The sequence below is a fragment of the Bubalus kerabau genome, chromosome 8 (genome assembly GCF_029407905.1).
Source record: "Bubalus kerabau isolate K-KA32 ecotype Philippines breed swamp buffalo chromosome 8, PCC_UOA_SB_1v2, whole genome shotgun sequence".
NCBI classification, from domain to species: Eukaryota; Metazoa; Chordata; class Mammalia; order Artiodactyla; family Bovidae; genus Bubalus; species Bubalus kerabau.
Window position 1 is genome coordinate 74143933 of NC_073631.1, and position 25325 is coordinate 74169257.

Sequence of the window (25325 nt, forward strand, 5' to 3'; positions counted from 1 at the left end):
TAAAACCTGGCTATCTTGAACGTGTATCCATGTCAACCAATTGAGCTTCATTATCATTCTTTTTAAATTCAGGTATAACTTATTTCTAAATTGTATAAATCTTATGTGCATAGCATAAGCACCACCCAGAGCAAGGTATAGAGCAGTTTTGGTTCTGTGGAAGATTTTCTTTTAGTTCCTTTGTGATGATGTAACAATTCTGCATCTTGGTTGTGGTTACATGAATTATATACATGTGATAAAATTTTATAGAACAATACATAATACACATACATGCACACATGTACACAAAATGAGTGCATGTAAAAACTGATGAAATTCAAATAAGCTCTGTAGTCTAGTTAACTGTATTGTGCCAATGTTAATTTCTTGTTTTTGACTGCTGCTGCTGCTGCTGCTGCTGCGTCGCTTCAGTCGTGTCCGACTCTGCAACCCCATAGACGGCAGTCCACCAGGCTTCCCCATCCCTGGGATTCTCCAGGCAAGAACACTATAATTATATATATATATAAAACGTGTTACTATTGGTAGAAGCTAGGTAAAGTTTACACTGACCACTATTTTGGCAGCTTCTTGTGATTTCATAATTTTTTTTTTAATTAGAAAAAAGTTTCCTTTATGTCTATTTTGTTATTTTAATGGATGTCTTATAGATTATTGTATAAATATACAGTAACTTATTTTACCAATTCTCTATCTGGAGCTTTTATTAGTAACAGTTTTGTGATGAGCAACATTGTACATATTTTTCAAAACTATTTTGCATATTGTCTTATCTTAAAGAGTCATTATAGGGTTCTTGTAAGTCATTTTCCAATGAATATACACAGTTTTCATGATCATCATTATATAAAATGAGGCAAAACTGTCCAGGGGGGATAATTAAGTTTCCTAGGTAGGTATCCTAGCAGAACTGTGATTTCTGGCTTTTCCATCTGCCTATTGCCAAGGACCAGGGATATTGAACTCTGTTCCAAGGAACAGAAGATATAAATGAAAGTGGTGCCTCATTCATACACAGGTCAGTACATTGTTTCTCAAGGGTGAAATCTTTTTAGAAAAGATTCATTCAAAGCTAAGCTGAATGGCAGACTCAGTTTTACATGTTTATTTCAAGGATAAAGCCATATAAGTAGTTATGCTAAATTTTCCTGTATTGTCCATTCTGACTTTGAGAAGACGAGCATGAACACAGACTTCTTAAAATCATAATATATTTCATGTTACTCCTCAGTGGTTGAGGGCAGAGGTAGGTATGTTTTTGGCAAAGCTCGTATTAAAGGAAGATTGTTTTCCTTTTTGGCCTGACAGGTACTATATACTCTTATAGTTGATGAAAGTATTTTTTTCTTGTTGCTATTTTCTGACAGCAGTTTTCATTTCACTTATATTTTATTGGGGCTTCCCTGGTGGCTCAGATGGTTAAGAATCTGCCTGCAATGCAGGAGACCTGTGTTCAATCCCTGGATCAGGAAGATCCCCTGGAGAATGGAATGGCTACCCACTCCATTATTCTTGCTTGGAGAATTCCATGGACAGAGGAGCCTGGCGGGCTGTAGTCCATGGGATTGTGAAGAGTCGGACATTGTCTTTGATCCAGGGAACTCAGTTATTTTGTCATTAGAGCTTCTAACTCAGACAAGTTAGAAGAATATAATGAACATTATTCCTTCTCATATCCAACAAAGAAGACTTATACTTGTCAATAAGATTGGTGATGAGCATATTGTGTTTATTTGTGTAATATCTGAATAAAAATTTGTTGAGGTAATTGATATTGGTACTTTTCCAATGAGGCCTGCCTTGAAATGTTTAGATTTAACTTTTTATACATGAAAATTTCTTTCAAATGACCTTATTTTCTGTTACTTTCACATGTTTACTTTTTATTCCAGCTGAAAAAAAATTAACTTTCTCTCAGATTCTCCTTTTGGAGCAATCACACATATGTTCTACATTTTCTCATCAGCCCCATCACATTCTAGCCCTTCCTTCTTTTCAACTGCGTTTCTCATTATATCCAGGGAGTTATTTACATACTAAACCAATGTAATGCATTAGAATTTATTGTTTTACCCTTTCTATTTATGCCACTTGTAACTCATATATATCTTTATAGATATCTTTGGTTGAAATTCCAAATTTTGACAGCAAAAGCAGATAGTTATTAACTTTATGAATTACCCATCTGTCTCGTTTCTCTTCTCATAATTATATAAACATTGACTGCAGATAAAAACTGGGAGCATTTGCAAATACTTGCCTAAACTGGAATTTAAAATAAATGAATTATGGAAGAGAAAATTTTCTTTCTTTTGCATAGTATCCTTAAATTTTTGATCAATTATTAGTTGTTGCTTGGGAACAAAAGTATAATCAGAAATATTAATGACGTAAGTGTTCTGTATTGTGGGATAATCCTAGTTTGGGTTTTTAGACTGGCCTATGCCTATCAATTTCTTTATAGTTTTCTGGGTGTTTTTCTTCTCCTTTATGTGTTCTGCTTCTTTGAAACTATTCATAAACTTCAGATAACTGTTTTGCCGATGAAAACTTTCAGTAAATTTCAGGAGTAAATTAGAGTCCATCAAGAGAATGTTCTAAAGGGCTGTGTTCGCATGGTTGCTTTTTATGTTCACGGGTTTGTTGCTGTTGAACTCTGGGCCAGTGTTGATAAATTGTCGAGCTGAATTGCCTCACATCTGACTTCGTTTTTAGGAGTTTGCAGGTAGTACTAGTGAACTTTCCCTCCTTGAACATGTGGGATGAATGACCTCCTTATTCTCCATTTTAACCTTGAGCTGTGAAACCCCCTCTCAGCTGGGCCCGGTTCTGCACGCGGCTGCCTGCCTGGCCTGTTATTACTCCATGAATCATTGCTGGCCTTATTAAACTATTTTGGGCATCAGCCTTTCCATTCTCCTCCCGTGAACTGTGAAGATTGGAGTTGCTGCAGCAGCAGAGTCCCAGTGTGGAATCGGAATGTGAAGGCAGGAAGGGTCACTGGGTTGTAATGCAGGGTTCTACCTTACAGAACAGTAGTGTCTGCTCACTTGAGGCCACTTGGTGTCTTGAAATTTTCTTTTGTTTTAAAAAGTAGACCCAGAAAGTGTATTCTTGAATCGCTAGCAATTAAAATGCTTGTAAGGCAGTTTGACCTCCCCACCCTCACCCCTTTTTTCTTTCATTTTCACTAGGACAAATAACATAACTTCTTTCAGGTTGAAATAGGGAAAGTGTGGCCAGTGTCACAGGCTGGTATAAGGATGAAGATAAGACATGTAAGGACCAACAACAAACTGACCACTAACTAGTACTAGTCAGTAGAGGAAATCCTCTGGCCTGTGTTAAGGAGACATTATAATTCTGTAACCTGAATGTTTCATTTTAAAGATCAGTCACTTAGACTCAAGGAGGTTGTGCTTACCTGATGGCATGTCACTCTATATTGACGAGCAAGGGTGAGAACTCAGCTCTTCTAACTCCTAGTCCACTGTGTTTCCATTATACCACATACCTTCCCCATTTGTTATTGGTTGAGGGCCATATTTGAATAGTTCTCAGCCTTGTTGATGGAGGTATTTATCACTCATCAGAAAATACTTCTTCCAGATGAGGCTGTTTCATACTTCTCATTTCCTAACTCCTTAACAACAACACCAACAAGATAGGCAGACAATGTATTGGTTTCCTACTGCTGCTGTAACAAATACGTTTAGTGGCTTAAAAAAATACAAACATATTCCCTTACGGTTCTGAATGCCAGAAGTGTAAAATCAAGGTACCAGCAGGATTACACTTTTCCTGGATGATCGTGTAGAACAAGAGCCTTTGCTTCTTTGCTTTCTCTACCTTCTAGAGGCTACCTGCATTCCTTGCCTCGAGGTCCCAGATCATATCTTATTAAACAGTATTCCACTAACTCTGATCTGCTGCTTCCCTCTTATAAGAACCCTATGAGTACATTGGCCCCGCATGGATAATCCTGGATGATCCATCCCCAGGGCTTAATTTAACGAAAGTGAAAGTGTTAGTCATTTAGTCATGTCCGACTCTTTGCGACCCCGTGTACTGTAGCCCACCAGACTCTTGTCCATGGAATTTTCCAGGCAAGAATACTGGAGTGGATAACCATTCCCTTCTTTCAGGGGTCTCCCAGATCCTGGGATTGAATTGGGGTCTCCTGCCTTGCATGTGGATTCTTTACCATCTGAGCCACCAGGGAAGCCCTTTAACTTAATGATATCTCTGCAAAGCCCTTTTTTGCCATAACGTAACATTTGCTGGTTACAGGGACTAGGGTATGGCTATTTGGGGGCCATTGATCTATTTACCATAGACAGTCACCTGCTTACAACCCAGAATTTCCAAACTGTCCTTCTTTTTTACCTCTAGTTCTGAATGTTTCTAAATTAAATCCCATTTATATTTGCTCACATACCTTTTTTCTAGCCATTTTTTCTCCTCCCTCTGTGCTCCATAAGGAATTTCTCCTTTTAGACTAGACCTGTTCTAGAAATGGGAGGCATTGACACCACCCACTCAGATGACTGCTCATCCTTCTCGGCAGTGGCGGGGAATGGATTTCTGGGAGCATTTCCAGAGCTCACTCTGTACCTCTGAACATGTGCTTCCTGTGAGAATGTTAGATAACTTTTGGAATTTACAGAAGTCATTTTCATATTCTACCATGTATGTATTTGGGATTTGGATTAGGAGAGATTTGTGTCCGCTGTTTGGATATAGGTCATATTTGAATTATTATTGTTGGTGGAAGTCTCGTTGGTGAGTTTATTTAAAATCGGGGTGGTCCTTCTAACTCTAGGGTCCCTAAACCCTAAAGGCTCCATGGAAGGCCTTCATGGAGCCAGACCTCTGGGACTGTGCAAGGTCCTATGACTTTTCCTGGAAAGACTGGACCATACCTCTTATTAGATTTTTAAAGAAGTTAGTGACCCAGGAAAGGTTAATGACCAATTGAATTGATGGTGGGTGGTTTCTTTTCCATTTCCCTAATAGGTAAAAGGCCCTTGGAAGTACACTGCATGTACTTTTTCATATGTAATATTTCTTTTTTTAGCTGGGACTCAACTTTCTCCATTCCTATGGAAATAGACCTCCCATGAAGGTTTATTCTCTTTCTGCTGGCATATTCTGAGACATCTTTGGAACAGGACATGGGAAACCTTTGTTAAGTGTAATCTGTATCTTGGATAGGCAATATATAATTTGTTTGTTTAGACAGGAAGTGAAGATAAAAAGTGTTGTCCTCCCCATCCCCACCCCCCTCTGAACACCAGATGTTTTACTTGCATTTTTTTCCAGCACATATTTCTTTGGAGCTGAAAACTAATTTCCTTTAATGTCTTGTCATGCATTTCCCTCTCATCTTTGATCACCATTTACCCTTTCTTCTGACTCCTTGCTGCTGCTGCTAAGTCGCTTCAGTCGTGTCTGACTCTGTGCGACCCCATAGATGGCAGCCCACCAGGCTCCCCCTTCCCTGGGATCCTCCAGGCAAGAACACTGGAGTGGGTTGCCATTGCCTTCTCCAATGCATGAAAGGGAAAAGGGAAAGTGAAGTCGCTCAGTCGTGTCCGACTCTTAGCGACCCCATGGGCTGCAGCCCACCAGGCTCCTGCGTCCATGGGATTTTCCAGGCAAGAGTACTGGCTCCTTAAGTTTCCTCATAAAGAATGTATAATATTTTCCTGCCTTTATCATTAACTTTACCTTCACCTTTATCCGTACTTTGCCTTATGGGAACCCAAAGGATGGGGACTGACTTGGAATTTGCTGAGTTTTCATACATTGCTAGATAGGTGAGGCTTAACGATAGTAAAGGAATGTTGTGTATGTGTAAGGCAAAAAGCAAATGAACCCACTTATTTCCTGTTTGATTCACTTCATATTATTTAAAGCTTAGTGAGCAAAACAAATGACCAAAAGTGATTATTTATGCTTTCTGAATTGTAAAGGCTTTTAAAAACAGGTACAATTTGGAATTAAGCTTAGATGACTGCAAAAGGGAATTCATTAAGGTTCACTGACTTGGCAGAGCAGTTTTGAAGCACCAGGCAGAAGAGGGAGATTAATTTTCCATTCAATAAAATCTCCTTTCTTGATGAGTTTATCTTCCTTTTTTGTTGTTTGTAAATGTGTGGTGTTTGGGAAAATTACCCCTTTGACAATAAATAGGATATATACAAGAATCTCTTTGAGAACTTTGGGACAGTATGCAAAATAATGCTTAATCACTATGAAAGGAATACATTGCTTTCGACAAAACTCACTTATGTTCATTTTTGTTTAAAACAAGAATGTAAGTCTCATTTGGCCTCATTTAACCATTTTATAGAAAAAAATTGATATTGGGATAGATGGTCTTTATAGCATTATGTAACTATTTAGTGACAAAGTTGGTAATAAAACTCAGGAGTCCAGAAATGGACTCAGTGATCTCTTATTATACTGCTTGTGTTCTCGAGAAGGAGGAAAAGGTTGAAAGTTGAAGGACATAGATTTCATGCCTTGTAAATGAAACCACAGTGAGGTGTACCTGCACACCCATCAGCACAGCTGAAACTCACCATGTGTTGGCTTGGATGTGGGGCAGCTGGAGCTGTCGGGCATGGCTGGTGGGAGTGTGAAAAGGCACAGCCACAGGGAGAGCAGTTTGGCAGTTTGTAACATTAAACATGCTTCCCTTTGGCCTAACAGTTCTGTTCCCATGCATTTACCCAAGAAACGTCTATATATAACTGTTCACAGTAGCTTTGTTATAACCACTAAAAGCTGGAAACGGCTCATATGTTCATCAACTTGTAGAGAGACAAATTGTGGTATATTTATTTACTTATTCCATGGAATACTGCTGCTGCTAAGTCACTTCAGTCGTGTTCGACTCTGTGTGACCCTACAGACGGCAGCCCATCAGGCTCCGCCATCCCTGGGATTCTCCAGGCAAGAACACTGGAGTGGGTTGCCATTTCCTTCTCTACCGTGGAATACTACTCAGCAATGAAAAGGAAGGAACCGTTGATATAAGCAACATGGTGACTAGAACTCAGAAACATTGTTGAGAGAAAGAAGCAGAAACAAAAAGATATTCTGCATGATTCCATTTATATGGAGTCCTGAAACAATCAAGAGTAGTCCTAGTGATAGAAATCAGAGGTGGGGGTGTGGGAGTTGACTGCAAAAGGGCATGAGGGTACTTTCGGGGTGAGGGAAATGTTCTATATGTTGCTGAAAGCGGTGGCTCTATTGGCATACACATGTCCAAGCTCATCATAGTGTATTCTTGAAAGGGGGCATTTTATTGTATGTAAATTATACCTCAATAAAGTGATTTTTTTTAAAGAGACAGGATCATGCAATATTAAGATACTGAACAACAAAGCACAGATGGTGTAAAGAGTAAAATATTTTTACCATGCCATTGATTTTTCTCTGGTCCATTATCTCTCTCAAAATTGTAGTCCTTCTGTTACTGTCCCCTTGCCATTTGTCTGAGAACAAGCCAACATCCCATTGTGGAAAAAACTGAACAGCCCGCCCATGCACATTTCCACAAGCAAGTTTCTTCTGTGCCTGAGAATATTTTGCCAATTTAAGCAGCAATCATGGGAATCATTTAGAGCTTCCATTATTAATTCTGTTTTACTTACCAAAAATTTACAAGCACAACTATATATGCAAATAAAATAACATCCGGAGACATGCCAAGTGTTTTTCTGTTCTCTAGGAGGAAGTTTAGAGGATTTGTAGACTGAGTAGGTTGAATTTATAGCTATATTCTCTGCTTAAAAAATCTAAAAATAAGGACGTTGGCATCAAAGTTGGTGTTCTGAGTCATATTTTAAACCCTGTAAGCCTGTGGCTTTGCAAAATGCTATTCAGAAAACTCTAAACTGCCTATCCAATATATCTTCGTCTTGCCTACTCCTCCGCCAGCTTCTTTCAGTGATTTCTTTCAGCAATGTCTAAGACTAGAATTGTAGTCATATGGGTCCTCTTGAAATGAGTTCTAGGTATAAGATGAGAGCAACCTTGCTTCTAACTGAATCAAAGATTTCCCAAGAGCTTTCTCTTTAGTGTACTTGAGGATTATTCAGTAACCCAAGGCACACAATGGAGAATCCAAGTGAGTAAAAATTAGTGATTCTATTCATTCTGGTGCTCAACTAAAACACAAATGTCCCCAGGATTTTCTGTGACTGTACCTATTGTATGATAGGTATTTTGCGAGGCTGCAGGGTATAAAGATGAAAAAGAATAGTATCTTCCCTCTAGGAGCTTATAATTCAGTAGGGAGACAGACATGCAAACAAAATTTTTCATTTGCAAAATTCAATTCCTAGAATAAAGTATGTGCAAGGGCAGCCTGGTATGCGTTAGCCTTGGAATGTTAAGTCCGTTTAGCCTAATGTGTCATTTAAAGCCAGTGTTTCCTTATTGATTTTCTATCTAAATGATTTATCTATTAATTTAGTGGAGTGTTAAAGTCTCCTACTGTCCTGTATTACTGTCTCTTTTCCCCTTTAGGTCTATTAATATTTGCTTTATATATTTAGGTCCTCCCATGCTGGGTGCATAATCCCAGGGACAGGGGAGCCTGGTGGGCTGCCGTCTGTGGGGTCGCACAGAGTCGGACACAACTGAAGTGACTTAGCAGCAGCAGTAGCATGCTGGGTGCATAAAGATTTACAGATATCATACGATATCCTCTTGTTGGATTGACCCCTGTATCAGTCCATAACGATTTTCTTTGTCTCTTATTACAGCCTTTGTCTTAAAGTCTGTGTTGTCTAAGTATCACTACCCCAGCTTTCTTTTGGTTTGTGTTTGCAGGGTGTATCTTTTCCCATTCCTTCACTTTCAGTCTGTGTGTGTCCATGCCTCTGAACTGAGATGTACATGATGTACATGCCTACAAGAGTAGGCAGAGTAATGATAGGTCTTGTTTTTTTAAAATTGGATAATTTATTCTATTTGCATTCAAAATGTTTATTGGTAGGTATGTGCTTATTGCCATTTTGTTAGTTGTTTCTTGGCTGTTCTGTAATTCCTTTTCTCCCCCCTCTTCCTTTGTGATTTGACGATTTTCTGTAGTAGTATGCTGAGCTGCCTTTGTCTTTTGTGTATCTGGGAACGTTAGGGAGGAGTGGATGGAAAGCGTCATTGGAGCTACAACCAGGATGACTACTCTGCCATGTGTACCTTGGGGGCGGAGGTGAGGGATGCTCAGGGAGTTTGTGGGGAACTGCAAGTGGATTGGTGTTGCTGGAAGGTGAAACGTGAGGTGGATTGTTGGGGGAATCAAGGCTCGTGTGTAGCATGGAAGACTTGAGGCTTCCTCTTGTTAAGTCAGTAGTTTTCAATCCTGTGACTTTTTGTCATCTGGAAGGTTTTTTAAAAAGTGTTAGTACCTAGATCCTAGAACTGTTGAATTACCATCTTTAGGAAGAGGATGTGAGTGTGTTTTTTCCTTTAAAATGTCCATGGACGGGAGTACCCTGGTGGCCTAGTGGTTAGGATTCCAGGCTTTTATTGGTGTGGTCCAGGTTCAATCCCTGGTCAGGGAACTGAGATCTCACAAGCCACATGGCAAAAATGAAATAAAATGCCCGTGGATGATTCTGATTTGCAGCCAGATCATCTATTATTTGTAGGTAATGAGTGAGCACTGAAAAAATTTGAACAGTGGCATGGCATGACCTGTCTTATTCAAACCACAGACTGGAGAGCTTTTTATGAACTGGTGTCCATCTTGTAAACACTGCTTCTCTAGCTGCAAATAGGTCACTATCATTTCCCTCAATTCAGAACGGCTAGGAGTAATTGTTCTGGATATAAAGAAATAACCGGTTCTAGTTGGCACTGCATACCAAGTCCTGTTACAGGAGGGCCCCTAGTCATTGTGTCTGCCTCTTCATCACACCAGTGCAAAGCTGATGGCTGATAAGGTTTCACTCCAGAGCTATTTAAGGATCGTTTTAATGAAACAGAATAAGCTTTTTATCTAACTCCAGGGGTGCCATCCTATCTTAGAAGTGATCCATGGAAACTGAAACAGTTATTCTGTTCAATCTTTCCGCTTCACAGAAATGGGTCCAATATTGGCTGTGAAGTTGGACTTGTCTACCCTGCAGGCTCTCTGAACTCTTACCATGGTAAAGTGTAAAGGAGGAAGCCTGCCTTAAACAGCATTTATAGAAACCCACCTCTCTCCCCACTTCTCTCCTCCTAGATATAACCCAGGATGCTGTTGGCTGCAGTGATAGAGAAAGTCAGTGAAACCTTCTCATCAGAATGGGGACCCTGAATGAGAAGCTGGAGATTGCCCTTATGCCAGGGGCTGAGGGGAAAAGACATATAAAAATGATAAATTTTTATGCCTCTTTCTTTGTCCCCTTTGCATATACATATGAAAGTGAAAGTGTTAGTTGTTCAGTTGTGTCCAACTCTGTGACCCCATGGACTGTAGCCTGCCAGGCTCCTCTGTCCTTGGAATTCTCCAGCTAAGGATATCAGAGTGGGTTGCCATTCCATTCTCCAGGGGATCTTCCTGACCCAGGAATCAAACTTGGATCTCCTAGATTCTCTACTGTCTGAGTCACTATGCACAGAAAAGAGAAACGAGAAAGAGGACAATGATAGCAGTTTTAGATGGCTGATTTGTATCATTCCTAAAGAAAGAAAATAGCCAACCAACCTGAGACAGGACACATCTGATTCCCAGGCAGACCCATGAGCAGCACAGCCATGGATCTAAATATTCCAAGAGAAAAGTAATATTGTTGGACATGGAACAGCCTTCTGATATCATCAGATTGGTGAGCACTCAGTCTTCAGGGCAACTGATCAAGCTGGAGATCACTGACATTGATTGTCAAAATATTTCAAAGTGGAATTGACTGCCTCAGAAAGTCATACATTACCCAGCAGAATATTCACACCAGTGAAACCCAGCCTGACACAAGGTAGGCAGGCACTGAGGAGATGTTAGGAGGTACATGCCGGCATGACAGTATCAGCAAGAAGCTTACCTGGGTAACCTTGGTTCTCCGAATTGGAAATTCTGTGTAGAAATCCACACTGGATAGCACAGTTAACAGGCGAGTTACAACTCAAGAAAAACAAGTACAAAGTGTAAGAGGTAGACTCTTGCTACTCCCTCTGTTTTAAGTGATTAAATATATCATCTTAAATATGTTCTCATTATAAAAATGTTGAAATTACAAAAAATTAGTAAGAAAAAGAGGTGAAAAACCCCCTTTGATTGGCCATCCAAAGGTAGCCCCTATTAATTCTTTGAGTATTTCCTGTGATTTTCATTTTCAATGTGCATTTTACTTAGTTTTGTGTACTTTTACATTTCATATTTTTCTTTTTAAAAAATTATTTATATTTTTCTTGGTTATGCTGGATCTTTGTTGTTGTGCCTGCTTTTCTCTAGTTGTGGCAAGCGGGGGCTACTATTCATTACGGTGCATGGGCTTCTCATGGTGGCGGCTTCTCTTGTTGTGGAGCACAGGCTCTAGGCACACGAGCTTCAGTAGGTGGGGCACATGGGCTCAGTTGCTCTGTGATGTGTGGGATCTTCCTCAACCAGGGATTGAACCCATATCACCTGCATTGGCAGGCAGATTCTTATCCACTGTACCACCAGGGAATTCCTAGTATATTTCTTTAAACATGAATAATTCTTCACAAATATCTTTAGAAACAATACTCTTCATTATATAAAATAATATATTCCAATCTAATTTGCTTAACTTTTCCTCTACTGTTTGGCATTAAGGTTGTATCCACTTTTTACCTATTACAAATGTTGAGTCAAAGGGTAAAACTATTTTATAGCATTTTTATAACAACTATTAAATAGGTTTCTCATATACTTTTATTTATTTATACTGCTATCAGCAATATGTGTCATAATTTGCCAATCCTTCCTCTCACTGGGTATTGATATTCAAAATTACTTTTCTACTCTCTGGAATATAGTATCTGAAACTGATCAGGTAGGGGGGATTTTATTGGACTGATGCGGGGGTTGCTCACAACCCCTGGGCTGGAAGCTGGAAGCATGGGTGGAGCTTGGCAGGGCCTCAGACACGGCCAGATCCATCCATCCTCCCATTCTTTTTTCTGGTCCTAAAACTGTCACTCAACCCTACCCGCCTCCCATTTCTGTACTGACCCTAAGGTAAGCAAACTTTGAATTCAGAATTAACCCTGTGGTTTTCTGTGAGGAAGATGATCCATCACTTTCACCCAAGAAGCTCTGGGTCACTGAGAGTGTGGGGAGTTGGATGGAGAAACAGAAATGCTTGACCTGAAATTCTGAAGCAGGACTGGGGAATGAGGCACATACCGCAGGGCTGACAGCAAGGCTGTGAATCAGAACCAGGTGGTCGGGCTGGAATGAGGTCAGAGGAGGAGGGGGGTGAGCCAGCAGCTCAGTGTACATCTGAGGGGGCCTGGAGAGGGACAAGGGGATGGCAGGAGGGACCGGGAGGGCGTCCTGAGTTACTGCATACTCTCAACTCTCATTTGGGGTTTCCTGTAATGATGAATCATACAATGCATTCTGTTTCTTTGGTTGTTTAATGAGTGATATGTGTTTGTGAAACCACGTTCCAAAGGCACCAAGATATCCACTGAAAAGTTAATTTTCCTCCCACCCCAGTTACTCAGCCACAAAATTCCTTGGGTGAGGAAACTGAGGCACAAACAGGAAGATTGCTCAAGATCACTATCATAGTGTATGTGAGTTATTCTGAGGTATTTTTTAAAATAAATTGCGTTCCCAGTACTAATGGTATTAAAGGAACAGAGATCCCACGTATGTCTTTGAGGTGTTCACTATGAACAGCGTCTGTCCTGGGGGTTGGAGACAAGGGTGATGAAAAACATAATTTATATTGATCACAAGAGACATTGACAAGTTGCTGAAAATCACGACTTTTCATGTGTCTACCCTATAAAATATATTAAAAAAAAAAAATCCATCTATTTGACCTTCTTGGTCACTCAGACATTAAAGAATCTGCCTGCAGTGCAGGAGACCCAGGTTTGATCCCTGGGTTGGGAAGATCCCCTGAAGAAGGGAATGACTATCCACTCCAGTATTCTTTCCTGAAGAATTCCACAGACAGAGGAGCCTGGTGGGCTACAGTCCATGGGGTTGCAAAGAGTCGGACATGACCGAGCAACTCACACACATACACATGAATGCTGTATTTCAACAAAAAACCTTTTAAATTCTGTAATGAGAACTCTTATTTGCCTTCACTTCTGGATAAGCAGACATTTACTGAAATTGACATTTCTGGAAAGCAGCAAAAATCCTCAGGCCCTCACAAGCCATAGAGATGCCCTGTGAAGGATTCATATGTTTGTATGGGATTGGGGTGGGCCTCTCACCGTGGCCCAGGGCCTGTTTGTTCACCAGTTTAGGAAATCTGGGGAAGGACAGGACCAGAGAGTGTACACCTATTTCTCCATGCTGCAGCTGGGGTGCTACCACTACTGAACTACATTTTGGAATTGAACTTGGAAGATGTTTTCCCCCTCTAAGAACTATCAGCTCTATATAACTCTATATAACCCTATCAGCTCTCTGCTTCACATGCATTGCATTGGTCTCCCTGGTCTCACCTGGGTATGTGACCATACACTAATAGATTTCTATGAGAAAATGTATTTAGAGTTTCAAACAGCTGATTTATAACTACCTTTGGGGGATATCACCTCTCAAAAGTTGGAATTATCTATGCTTGTTCTGTTTATCTTGCTCTTTTGACTGTAGACAATGAATTTTAGGCTTTTCATTCCCTTGGGTGGTTCTTTTGGCTTGTGATGGGTTGGTCTGTGTGAATATGTGAGTACATGCGCGTGTCTGTTTTAACCTACATGGTGGTATTTCTGAGAATTAGAGACGTCATAACTTTAAAAAAAAAATGTGGGCCTGAGTCATTGCTAAATGTAAGGCAGGCACACAGATCAAAGATCAACCTCCTGCTTTGGAGCTTGAAGATCATTTTAACATCATATCCAGATTTGGCTTTTTAGTTATTCTGTAAGGGTTTTAATTAGACCCCTGATTGCTTGTAAACAGGCCTTCAGTGACCTAAGCCAGTACTGCCTACCGTGATAGAAGAAAGCCTTTGAGATCTTGGAAGACCTATGTTTCATTTCTGGATATGATTGTCAAAAACCTCTCAAATGATCTATTTGCGAGTTCGTGGATGACTAATGTGGTTGCCAGGATTGACAAGTCTTGACCTAATTTATATTGGTCAAGTTGATTTAAAATCAACTTCAACATATTTCCACATGTTGAAGTTGATTTTAACCTGTGACTTTTGCTATTCATTCTTTCCATGAGATCACTAGAGTATATGGGGCTTCCCTGGTGGCTCAGTAGTAAAGAATCCACCTGCAATGCAGGAGATGCGGGTTCGACCCCTGGGTGAGGAAGATGCCCTGGAGAATGAAATGACAACCCACTCCTGTATTCTTGCCTGGGAAATCCCATGGACAGAGGAGCTTGAAGGGGTACAGTCCCTGTGGTCGCTAAAGAGTCAGACATGATTGAGGGCTAAACAACAACTAGAACATATGGATTCAGAAGGCTTTATAGAGACTGATCTGAAGTTATGGACTTACATCTTGATATTTTGTTCATTTGTTTTTCAAGTATGGTATTTGAAATTACTCATAGTGAAGTTCTCAAAACTTTCTTATTGGAGTTTATTCATCTTTCAGCGCACAGCATAGTTCTTTCTTTTTTGAATCTTAGGACTAGATTCCAGTTGTTACATATCAGATTCAGCAAAAGTAGATTGACCTCAGTGCCAGTGGTTTTTGAGGGAGAAGATGGATAACTGCATATCTGATTCTGTTTGATTCAAAGATTATTTTTAGGAGGGTAAGATTGTTTTTATTGATATATTATTCAGTGCCACAAAATTCATCCTTTTAGACTATATAAGTTTATCATACTAAGTGAAGTAAGCCAGACAAAGACAAATATCATATAATGCCACTTAAATGTGGAATCTAGAGTATATTACAGAGATGTATTTTTAGTATACTCACAAAATTGTGCAACCATCACAACCCATCTTATTCTAGAGTATTTCCATTACCCCCAAAAGAAATCCCAAGCCCTGGCAACTAGTCTACTTATTGTCTTCATAGATTTGCTTATTCTGGGCATTTCATGTAAATGGAGTCATATAATATGTAGCCTTTTTTTATCTGACTTCCTTCACTTAGCATAATGTTGTCAAGGTTCACCCACATTGTAGCATGACTCAGTGTTTCTTTCCTTTTTGTAGCTGAATAATATTTCATGCTCTGGTATCTTAGTCTAAGCTGCTATGACTGATAACCATTGATTGGATGGCTTAAACAACAAACATTAATTTCTTACAGTTCTAGAGGCTGGAAAGTCCAAGGACCGGGTACCTGCGGACCTGCTGTCTGGTGAGAGATCACGTCTTTGTTTTAGATGGCTATCTTCTTGTTGTGTCCTCTTATGGCTGAGAGTGGAGACAGGAAACAAACCTCAGGCCACCAGTCCCACTCACAGGGCTCCACCCTCATGACTTAATTACCTCCCCATGGCCTCATCTGCAGATCCCATCACACTGGGGATTAGGCGTCAATATATGAGTTTGGGACTATACAGTCTATCAGTTCACAAATAGCATATAGATATTTTACTTTTTATTTATCCATTTATCAGTTGATAAACATTTGTGTTTTTCTAATTTTTATATTATGAATTATGCTGCTATGAATATTCTTGTGCAAGTTTTCTGTGTGGATATACATCTTCAGGTTTCCTGGGTATATACCTAAGACTGATACTGCTGCCTCATATGGTATCTAAGTTTTGAGGAACTGGCAGACTGTTTTTCAAAGTATACATTGCCACCAAAGAGTCTGAGTTCCAGTTTCTCAATATCCTTTCTAACTCTTGTTATTGTCTGCCTTTTTGTTTGCTTCTTCTTTATTATTATTATTATGACCATCCTAGGGAGTATGAGGGGCTTCCTAGGTGGCACTAGTGGTAAAGAATCTGGCTGCCAGTGCAGAAGATATAAGAGACTTGGGTTTGATCCCTGGACCAGGAAGATCCCCTGGAGGAGGGCACAGCAACTCACTCCAGTATTCTTGCCTAGAGAATCCCATGGACAGAGGAGCCTGGTAGGCTACAGTCCATGGGATTGCAAACAGCTGGACACGACTGAAGTGACCTAGAATGAGCACGAGGGAGTATGAAGAGATTTTTTTTTTTTGGTAGTTTTAATTTGCATTTCTTTCAGGGTTAATGATGTTAAGCATCTTTTGCTTATTGACCATTTGTGTGTCTTCCTTGGAGAAATATCTTTTCAAGTTCTTTGCCCACTTAAAATATTCAGTTATTTTTTCATTGAATAGTAAGAATTATTTCTATATTCTAAATAATAGGCTCATATCAACTATATGATTGCAAGCATTTTCTCCTATTCTTGGGCTATTTTTTAATTTTATTTATTTTATCCTTTGAAGCATAAAAGTTTACATTTTAAAGTCCAACTTACTTTTTTTTCTTTTTTGCTTTTGCTTTAGATGTCATATGTAAGAGACCATGATCTAACCCAAGGTCAGGAAAATTTACCCCTGTGTTTTCTTTCAAAAGTTTTATAGTCTTAACTCTGACATTTAAGACTTTGGTTCATTTTGAGTGAATTTTTGTATGTGGTATGAAGCAAGGGTCCAACTCCATCCTTTTGCATGTGAATATCTCCTTTTCCCAGCACCATTTGTTGAAAAGACTATTTTTTCCCTATTGAATTGTCTTGGTACCTTTGTCAAAATGAATTGACCATAAATGTGAGAGTTTAAGTTCTGCATTCTCAATTCTATTCCATTTATCTATATGTTTACTTAACACTTGTTACAGAAATGCTAAGTGTGGATCCCGTTTCTTGTGTACTTGGGTAGATTTAGTGCACATTGCTTGGAGATACGTGTTAAGGCAGTCCTGCACAACAGTTGCATGAGTATTTAATTTCTGAGATAGTTTCCCCAAGATTTTTTTGAGCATTTTGTCCAGTTAACGGAGAATGTCACTCCCTGGAGTGGTACTTCTCTCTTCCAAATGATGCTGGACATCCTATTCAGATGTTTTCTCTTGAGGGTAATTTCAGACTGAAATGGGAAGGATGGAGCCTAAGTAGTAGACTGTGGAAAGCAAGGAGGAAGGGGTGTGGGGAAGCTGGGTTTGGGGAGAGAGATGTGCTAATGAGAGACCCAGGGAGGGCCTTTAGGGAAGATGGGGTCAAATAGGGAAGCATGAGCCCAGTCTCTGAACGTTGCTTGTGGTTTTATGTGATGGTCATGGTTGCTCATGTTTCTCTAGGCCTCTCAAGTCTAGACATGAAACTAAGCAAAATGTATCCAGGTGTTAGTGTTGGCTGTTACAAGCCTGATTCATAAGCCAGAAATGGTTCCTGTGCCTGTTAGGCTGTTATCTCCTTGACAGATATACCAGCCTTTAAAGGTAAGAGTTCATTCACCATTTCACAGGATGATTGAGCTTTAAAGTTGGTAGTTAGCTGAAGGCATGTTGAAGTATCACCTCAAAAAGGAGATTCTGAGGTCAGAAAGATTTGGAATGGGTTGTTGAACATAGTTAACAGATTTGCTTTTGTTGTTGTTTGCTTGTTTTAAGTGCAGAATCTCTCAGAAACTCTTAATGTGCCAATATGTCTTCAAGAGGGAATATAGGAGCAGTGTTTACCAAGGTGACTGGTCTGTGGGAACTCATTTTATCCCCCACAGACAGCCCTATGAAAGTGTTGTTTGGCAGAGCACATTTTGAATAATTATGATCCAGGATATCACCTTTATTTTTCAGTCGTGAAATTTGATTTCTTAGTCTTTTTGAGCTGCTGTTTCTAGGATGGGTCATGTCTACTGGTATATTACATAGAAACGATGTCGTCTCACTTATCAAAAAAGTGAGAGCTTAAGTTAGAAGTTAAAATCGAACTCCTGAAAATTGCATGTATGTACAGTTAACTTATAAAATACCCTACCTTCCAGGATCTGATTTTTTTTTTAACATGTTACTTGTTTGTGTGCCCCGTCACTCAGCCGTGTTGACTCTTTGTGACCCCATGGATTATAGCCCGCCAGGCTCCTCTGTCAATGGGATTTTCCAGGAAAGAATACTGGAGTGGGTTGCCATTTCCTTGGACTTCCCTGGTGGCTCAGACAGTAAAGCGTCTGTCTACAATGCGGGAGACCCGGGTTCGATCCCTGGGTCAGGAAGATCCGCTGGAGAAGGAAATGGCGATCCACTCCAGTACTATTGCCTGGAAAATCCCATGGACAGAGGAACCTGGTATGCTACAGTCCACGGGGTCGCAAAGAGTCGGACTCGACTGAGTGACTTCATTTACTTACTTACTTACTTGTTTAGGTTGGTCTATGTGGTGCCTAATAATCCATGATCTGTTGAATGGGTAAAATTTGATTTCTGCAGCTTTTGCTCTGATACAGCTTTTAAAAGATAGAGGACAGGAAGAGGCAGGGGAACAGGGACCCACACCAAGCAAGACCGCTGACTTCTGCCATGGAATAAACAAAAACATGAACAGCTACCCAGTTCTGAGTTGTCAGATAAGCTTGTCATACCTGGAATGCATTTTTAGAGTTGTGTGGTAGAACGGACTGTATGCAATTACATATACAGATGTAGCCATGCTGTATTCTAATGGTTCTTCTTCCATCTTCCCTCCCTCAACCCAAACACCCACCTTCCTTCTTCTTCCAGGTCATCTAAATGTGTGTGCGTATGTGTACTCAGTCGTGTCTGACTCTTTACGACCCATGGACTGTAGCCCACCGGGCTCCTCTGTCCTTGGAATTCTCCAGGCAAGAATACTGGAGCAGGTTGGCATTTCTTACTCCAGGGGATCTTCCCAACCCAGGGATCAAACCTGCTTTGTGTCTCCTGCATTGGCAGGTGGATTCTTCACCACTAGCACCACCTGGGAAGGCAGGTCATCTAATAGGGTTTGTTTATTTGACTTTCCTTTAAAGAGAAGGAGGGTTTCTTTTAACCAGAGGGAGGGTGGCAGGAGAAAGGGTGGGTGGCGGGGAGAGTGTGAGAATGAGAGTAATAGAAAGACAGGAAGAGAGAAGTGGGAGGGACACATAAATAGATACCTAGTATTGGAAGAAGTCTTTGTGGTATAGATAACTTCACTTCCAGTAAATCCACATTGTGTGTGTTGGTGTGCCATCCCTGTTGTGTAACAGCAGCACACATGGAATTCCCAGTGTCAATAGTTTCCATTCACACCTCTAGTTAAAAGACCCAAGCCCTGCGATTTTTACTTATCTACATTTTCCCACATTCTTGGGAGGCCTGCACTTTTCCTGATGACTATGGGAGGTGTGACATAGGACAGTTCTCTCATGTTGAAGCATGTTTCTCCAAAAACTGAGGCACAACCAGAGAATGAAGAGGGCTAGTGAGCATATTGAGTCAGAATCTGAGGTTGGGGGTTGTTGGGGAAATAAGAGAAGCACAGGTCAGGTGACCATTTTAGGAAAATGAACCATTCAGTTTAGTTCAGTCTCTCAGTTGTGTCCAACTTTTTGTGACCCTATGGACTGCAGCACGCCAGGCTTCCTGTCCATCATCAGCTCCCGGAGGTTACTCAAACTCATGTCCATCAAGTCGGTGATGCCATCCAGACATCTCATACTCTGTCATCCCCTTCTCCCGCTTTCAATCTTTCCCAGCATCAGGGTCTTTTCAAATGAGTCAGTTCTTCACATCAGGTGGCCAAAGTATTGGAGTTTCAGCTTCAGCATCAGTCCTTCTAATGAATATTCGGGACTGATTTCTTTTAGGATGGACTGGTTGGATCTCCTTGCAGTCCAAGGGATTCTCAAGAGTCTTCTCCAACACCACAGTTCAAAAGCATCAATTCTTCGGCACTCAGCTTTGTTTCTAGTCCAACTCTTACATCCATACATGACTATTGGAAAAGCCATAGCTTTGACTAGAAGGACTTTTGTTGGCAAACAATGTCTCTGCTTTTTAATATGCTGTCTAGGTTGGTCATAACTTTTCTTCCAAGGACAAGTGTCTTTTAATTTCATGGCTGCAGTCACCATCTGCAGTGATTTTGGAGCCCCCCAAAATAAAATCTGTCACTGTTTCCATTATTTCCCCTTCTCTTTGCCATGAAATGATGGGATCAGATGCCATGATCTTCGTTTTCTGAATGTTGAGCTTTAAGCCAACTTTTTCACTCTCCTCTTTCACTTTCATCAAGAGGCTCTTTAGTTCTTCGCTTTCTGCCATAGGGGTAGTGTCATCTGCATATCTGAGGTTATTGATATTTTTCCCAGCAATCTTGATTCCAGCTTGTGCTTCATCCAGCCTGGCATTTCACATGATGTACTCTGCATATAAGTTAAATAAGCAGGATGACAATATACAGCCTTGACGTACTCCTTTCCCTATTTGGAACCAGTCTGTTCCATGTCCAGTTCTAACTGTTGCTTCCTAACCTGCATATAGGTTTCTCAGGATGCAGGTCAGGTGGTCTGGTATCAAGTCAGTAAAGTAATTGCTGTTTTATATTTACTTCAGTTACATGTGTTTCTTATTTTTAAAAAGCAAGCAAAACAAAACAAAAAAAGCTTAAAGGAAAAGTTAAAATATTTCCCCAAAATCTCAACCAGAAACTAACCAGTGTTAGCATTAATTTCAGGCTTGGCTGGTGTGTAAAGTGAGAGAGATGATGGAGGGAGGGATAAACGATGGGGAGAAATAATTGTATAAGACTGAGCTCAAGTTAAACATGGTTTTAAAAGTAAATAGAATATTCTATTTTACTTCAATTTAACAAAAGGCAAAGAAATAACCAGGCTACTGAAGAGTAATTTTTTATCCCAAGAGGATTAATTCCCTTAGTCAGAAGAGAGTGAGCTGTCTGGGAGTGAGAATGGGTTGGGTGAGCTAAAACAATGTATATAAAAAACAACCCAATTCTTTGGCCCAGCAGCTCTCCCCTGATGTCAAATGTTTGTCATTTGTTTTATTTTCATTTTGTTAGAATTTATTTTTTGTAACGTAGGCTTCCCTGGTGGTTCAGTGGTGAAAAAAAATCTGTCTGCAAATACAGGAGCTGTGGGTTTGATCCCTGCTCCAGGAAGATCCCCTGGAGAAGGAAATGGCAACTCATTCCAGTATTCTTGCCTGGAGAACCCCATGGACAGAGAAGTCTGGTGGGCTAGGTCCATGATGTCACAAGAGTGGGATATGACTTAGCCACTGAACAACAACAAATACTTTTAACACTTAGTAGCTCTACCTCACCTGTCTATTCCCCCACGTATTTAATCCGATCAATGATGGACAGGGAGGCTTGGCGTGCTGCGATTCATGGGGTCGCAAAGAGTCGGACACGACTGAGTGATCTGATCTGATTGCTCTTTTTTTCCCATGGTTTTATCATTCTTGATAATTTTATGTTTGGTGCAGTTCATCATCATTAAGTTTATTTTGGAAAAGGCTTTTTGAAGCCCTATTTCCTAAGTTGTTTTATCTTTGGGAATTATTCCCTATTGCCTTTATTTTTGAAAGACAACTTTTCTATTGCTTAATTGTCTCCTACAGAGGCTACACTCATTGTCTGGAGAATCCCATGGACAAAGAATATTGGTGGGACTACAGTCCATAGGCTTGCAAAGAGTCAGACACGACTGAAGCGACTTAGCATACATGAGTGATTTATGAGAATGCCTGTTTTAATGGGGGACTTTTAAGACTATCTGTTTGCCTGAAATGGTAGAATTATATTGGGCAATAAGTTTGAGTTGGTAATTGAATATTGAATTATGGGAACTTTTCAATGTTGGGAAATTAGCTGTTTTCTTAGCGAATTTCTCATTTCTTTGCTAAAGAAACAGTTTTCCCCCAGGCTAAAACATTACTACTGGGCAGCTCTGTGGAGCTGTTTCTAGGACTTTGCAAAATTGTGTGGAATCCTCTTAAAAGTAAAAGGCTTCTCCCTTCCCTCCTCACTCTGTGAAAAGGTACTTTGCTGGCCTGCGATGGAGGTTTTTTTTTTCCATCTGAAGATAGTAGACAATGGTAAATATCAGATGCCAAACAAACTGACATCTGATAATTGTTTGAACTGATAATTCTTTTTTCTTCTGTTTTGAAACATGATCTTTTGCCTCATGTCACAGACTCTTTATCTTTAAACTGAACTGCCATTATAAGCCCTTCCTAAGAGACACATGAACTTCACGCTCCTAATGGTTGTCCATGGAAGCTGTGTGAGTTGAAGGAACTAATCTCTGCACTGAGACAGTTTGAAGTACCTGGAAATTGCAGCTGGGCTTATTACTTAAAAATCCCTGCTGATCTCATGTAGAAAACGAATAGCCTCTTTCATTCTGTAATTCATTGTCTCCAACAATGGAAGGAGTGGGGAAGAAAATTTCCCAGATGACTTAATACATTTAAGTGTTGGACACCTGGCCTGTGATGACTCAGCTGTCTACCAGCCATTGATTTTTTCAGAGTTGGTTGGAGTGAGAATGCACCTGGTAGGTTTCGGGAGGCAGGAATATCCCAGGGTATTTCACTTTGTGCTAAGGGAAAGGAGGGAGAAAATAAGAGGTTTAGAATGGTGTCTAAAGCTGTATTGGTCTGACATGGCAGCTACCAGCCACACATGGCTATGGAAATTTAAGTTATTTAGTTTATTAAGATTTAAAATTGAGTTTCTTAGTTGCACTTAATTCAGTACCCACATTTGACTAGAGGCTGTGATGTCAGACAGCACCCCAGGTTCTGTTGGCTGGCTGGTTCAGATGCTGAGCTTCTATTTCACAATCATTCAGTGTTCATTCAGCCTTAATGACTGCTCTCCTGTCTTCTCCCTCCCTCCCTTTGCTTTCAGTCATTCTTCTGCTCTAACTTGGGTGATGAAACTCAGTTCTTCTTACTGCCTTGCTGGCATCCTCTGGTTTCTGGGCACCAGATAGCATCCGAGGAATCCTGTGTATGATTGAGGCTAGATCTTTGCACTTCAGAATCAACCAGACTCTGGCCAAGACTGGTCAAGACTCTTGGACTCTGGTCCAAGACTTTGTCAGTGTTCTTTCCAAAGGATCCATGGTGCTGGAGATTTCGACTCTTTAACAATAAAACTGCTCTTTAGAAATATTTAAATACTTAGGACTTTTACTTTAATTCCCTCTTCCCCTTCTGAATGGATGTTCTTGATGTACAGTCCTGGGTTCTGTCCTACTTGTACCCACAACGACTGACCCCATGACCTTAGTAAGATAATTTCTTTGTGGCTCAGTTGCCAGTTGAAAACTCGTTCCCAACCACTGCTTAAGCTATTGAAGAGAAATGCCAAGTGGTAAGTGGGGATTTTGAGGTCTGTGTTAAAAGATGTATTTAAAGGGTTCTGAAGGGATTTGTGGCCATTTACAAATGGGATTTTCAGTGTTCCATTTGTGGGCTCTTCCTCAGTATCAGACACATACCTCCCTGGATCAGCTAATTGGCCCATAAACTCTATCGTGTGCTTTGTATAAGTGACTTTCTGAGTGAGGTCTGGGTTTGCTGACCAAGGAGCCCTCTTCCAAATCTGACCTACGTGATGGGAGTGGGATTCTCTGGTAGGCAGAGCCTGTTGGTCGTTTCTGCTGATTGAACTTGGTCTTTCTGACCCTGTGTTCTCATGCTTCCCACCTGACTAGCCTGAAGATGGGCCAAGAGTTTCTGCCTAGTGTTTCAGTTACCTAATGCTGTATAACAAATGGCCCTAAAACTTGGTAGGCTAAGATAATGAGGTTTACTTAGCCCTCAAATCTGCAATTAAAACAGGACTCTGTGGGGACTGCTGGACTCTGCTCTACTCAGTGTCTTCTGGGACTGCACAGAGGTTGATATTGGAAGGCTTGCTCATTTGCATGTCTGGGCGTTGATGCTCTCAGCTGACGGAGTGGTCTCAGCTTTTCCAGACGAGCCCCTCCATGTGTTCTCTCCACATTGCTGTCCTCACATCGTGATGGCTAAGTAGAAGGGTGAGGATCCTGACAGAGAGCATCAAGTGAAAGCTATATTATCATTTCTAACAGAGCCTTGGAAGTCAGAAAGCATTGCTTCAGCTATGGTCACAAGCCTACTCAGGTTCAAGAGAAGGAAACAGACCCTACCAATGGATAGAGAAATGTCAGTATTATTTTGTAAGACAAGCTTTGGGATGAGATTCATCTTGGTGCCGTTGTCTTTAAAAAACACATCTTCCTCACTCAGTAATAATGATTCAGAATTGGCATCAGCTCCTTTTAAGCCATTGATAAGCCTTGAGGTCTGGGGCTCGCCTCATTTTCAGGAGGTATGATTGTCATTGTTGAGCACTGGGGCTGTTCTGCCTTTGGGTGTGAAGTGGGGGAGTTTCCATTTGCATAGTACTGTGACTTCTTTCGGAGAAGGCAATGGCAACCCACTCCAGTACTCTTGCCTGGAAAATCCCATGGATGGAGGGGCCTGGTAGGCTGCAGTCCATGGGGTCGCTAGGAGTCGGATATGACTGAGCGACTTCACTTTCCCTTTTCACTTTCATGCATTGGAGAAGGAAATGGCAACCCACTCCAGTGTTCTTGCCTGGAGAATCCCAGGGACGGGGAGCCTGGTGGGCTGCCGTCTAAGGCGTCGCACAGAGTCGGATATGACTGAAGCGACTTAGCAGCAGCAGCAGCAGTGACTTCTTTGATGATAGATGCTGTCTAAATGCAAAACGATGTATTGAAACAGCTTCAGTGTGCTAAACCCCTGGTTCAACTGATATCTACAATGAATGCACAACGTAGAGGAATCAAGTGAAGAGCAGGGTCCTGGTTGCTGAAAATTATTTCAAAAATTAACCAGGTGGAATCCAGCTGGAGTTTTGATACTTTACATCTCACTTCTGACTTAGATTTTCTTATTTGTACTTTCTATTATAACTCTTTCTTTACATTCTCACTAGATGTAAACTCCTAAACAATTAGGATCCACCTTTCTACAGAATTTTTTCAGTGTGATAAATGGATGCTTTAGAATGTTTCTTTGCCTATCTCTGAGATAAAATCTTCTAGAAGCAAGGGGAAGGGGACACAGGTTTTGCTTTTATTTGTTTTTATATTTATTTATTGAGGTGTAGTTGCTGTGCAATATTATTTAAGTTTCAGGTGTACAATATAGAGACTCACAGTTTTAAAGGTTA

At 40.6% G+C, this 25325-nt stretch overlaps 1 protein-coding gene across 6 annotated transcripts in view; it reads left to right on the top strand.

The window, feature by feature from the left end:
* Nucleotides 1–25325, top strand: part of OSBPL3 (oxysterol binding protein like 3) — a 198289-nt gene that overhangs the window by 50708 nt on the left and 122256 nt on the right. For 4 of the 6 annotated variants that reach the window (XM_055590565.1, XM_055590569.1, XM_055590568.1 and 1 more), the window contains exon 2: nt 15448–15498. The exons of 1 other annotated variant lie outside the window; for it this stretch is intronic. The gene's annotated coding sequence lies outside the window, so the exon portion shown is untranslated. Of the gene's footprint in view, nt 1–14809; nt 14939–15447; nt 15499–25325 lie in introns of all 6 variants that reach the window. One more of the 6 variants, XM_055590567.1, reaches the window with a different exon arrangement.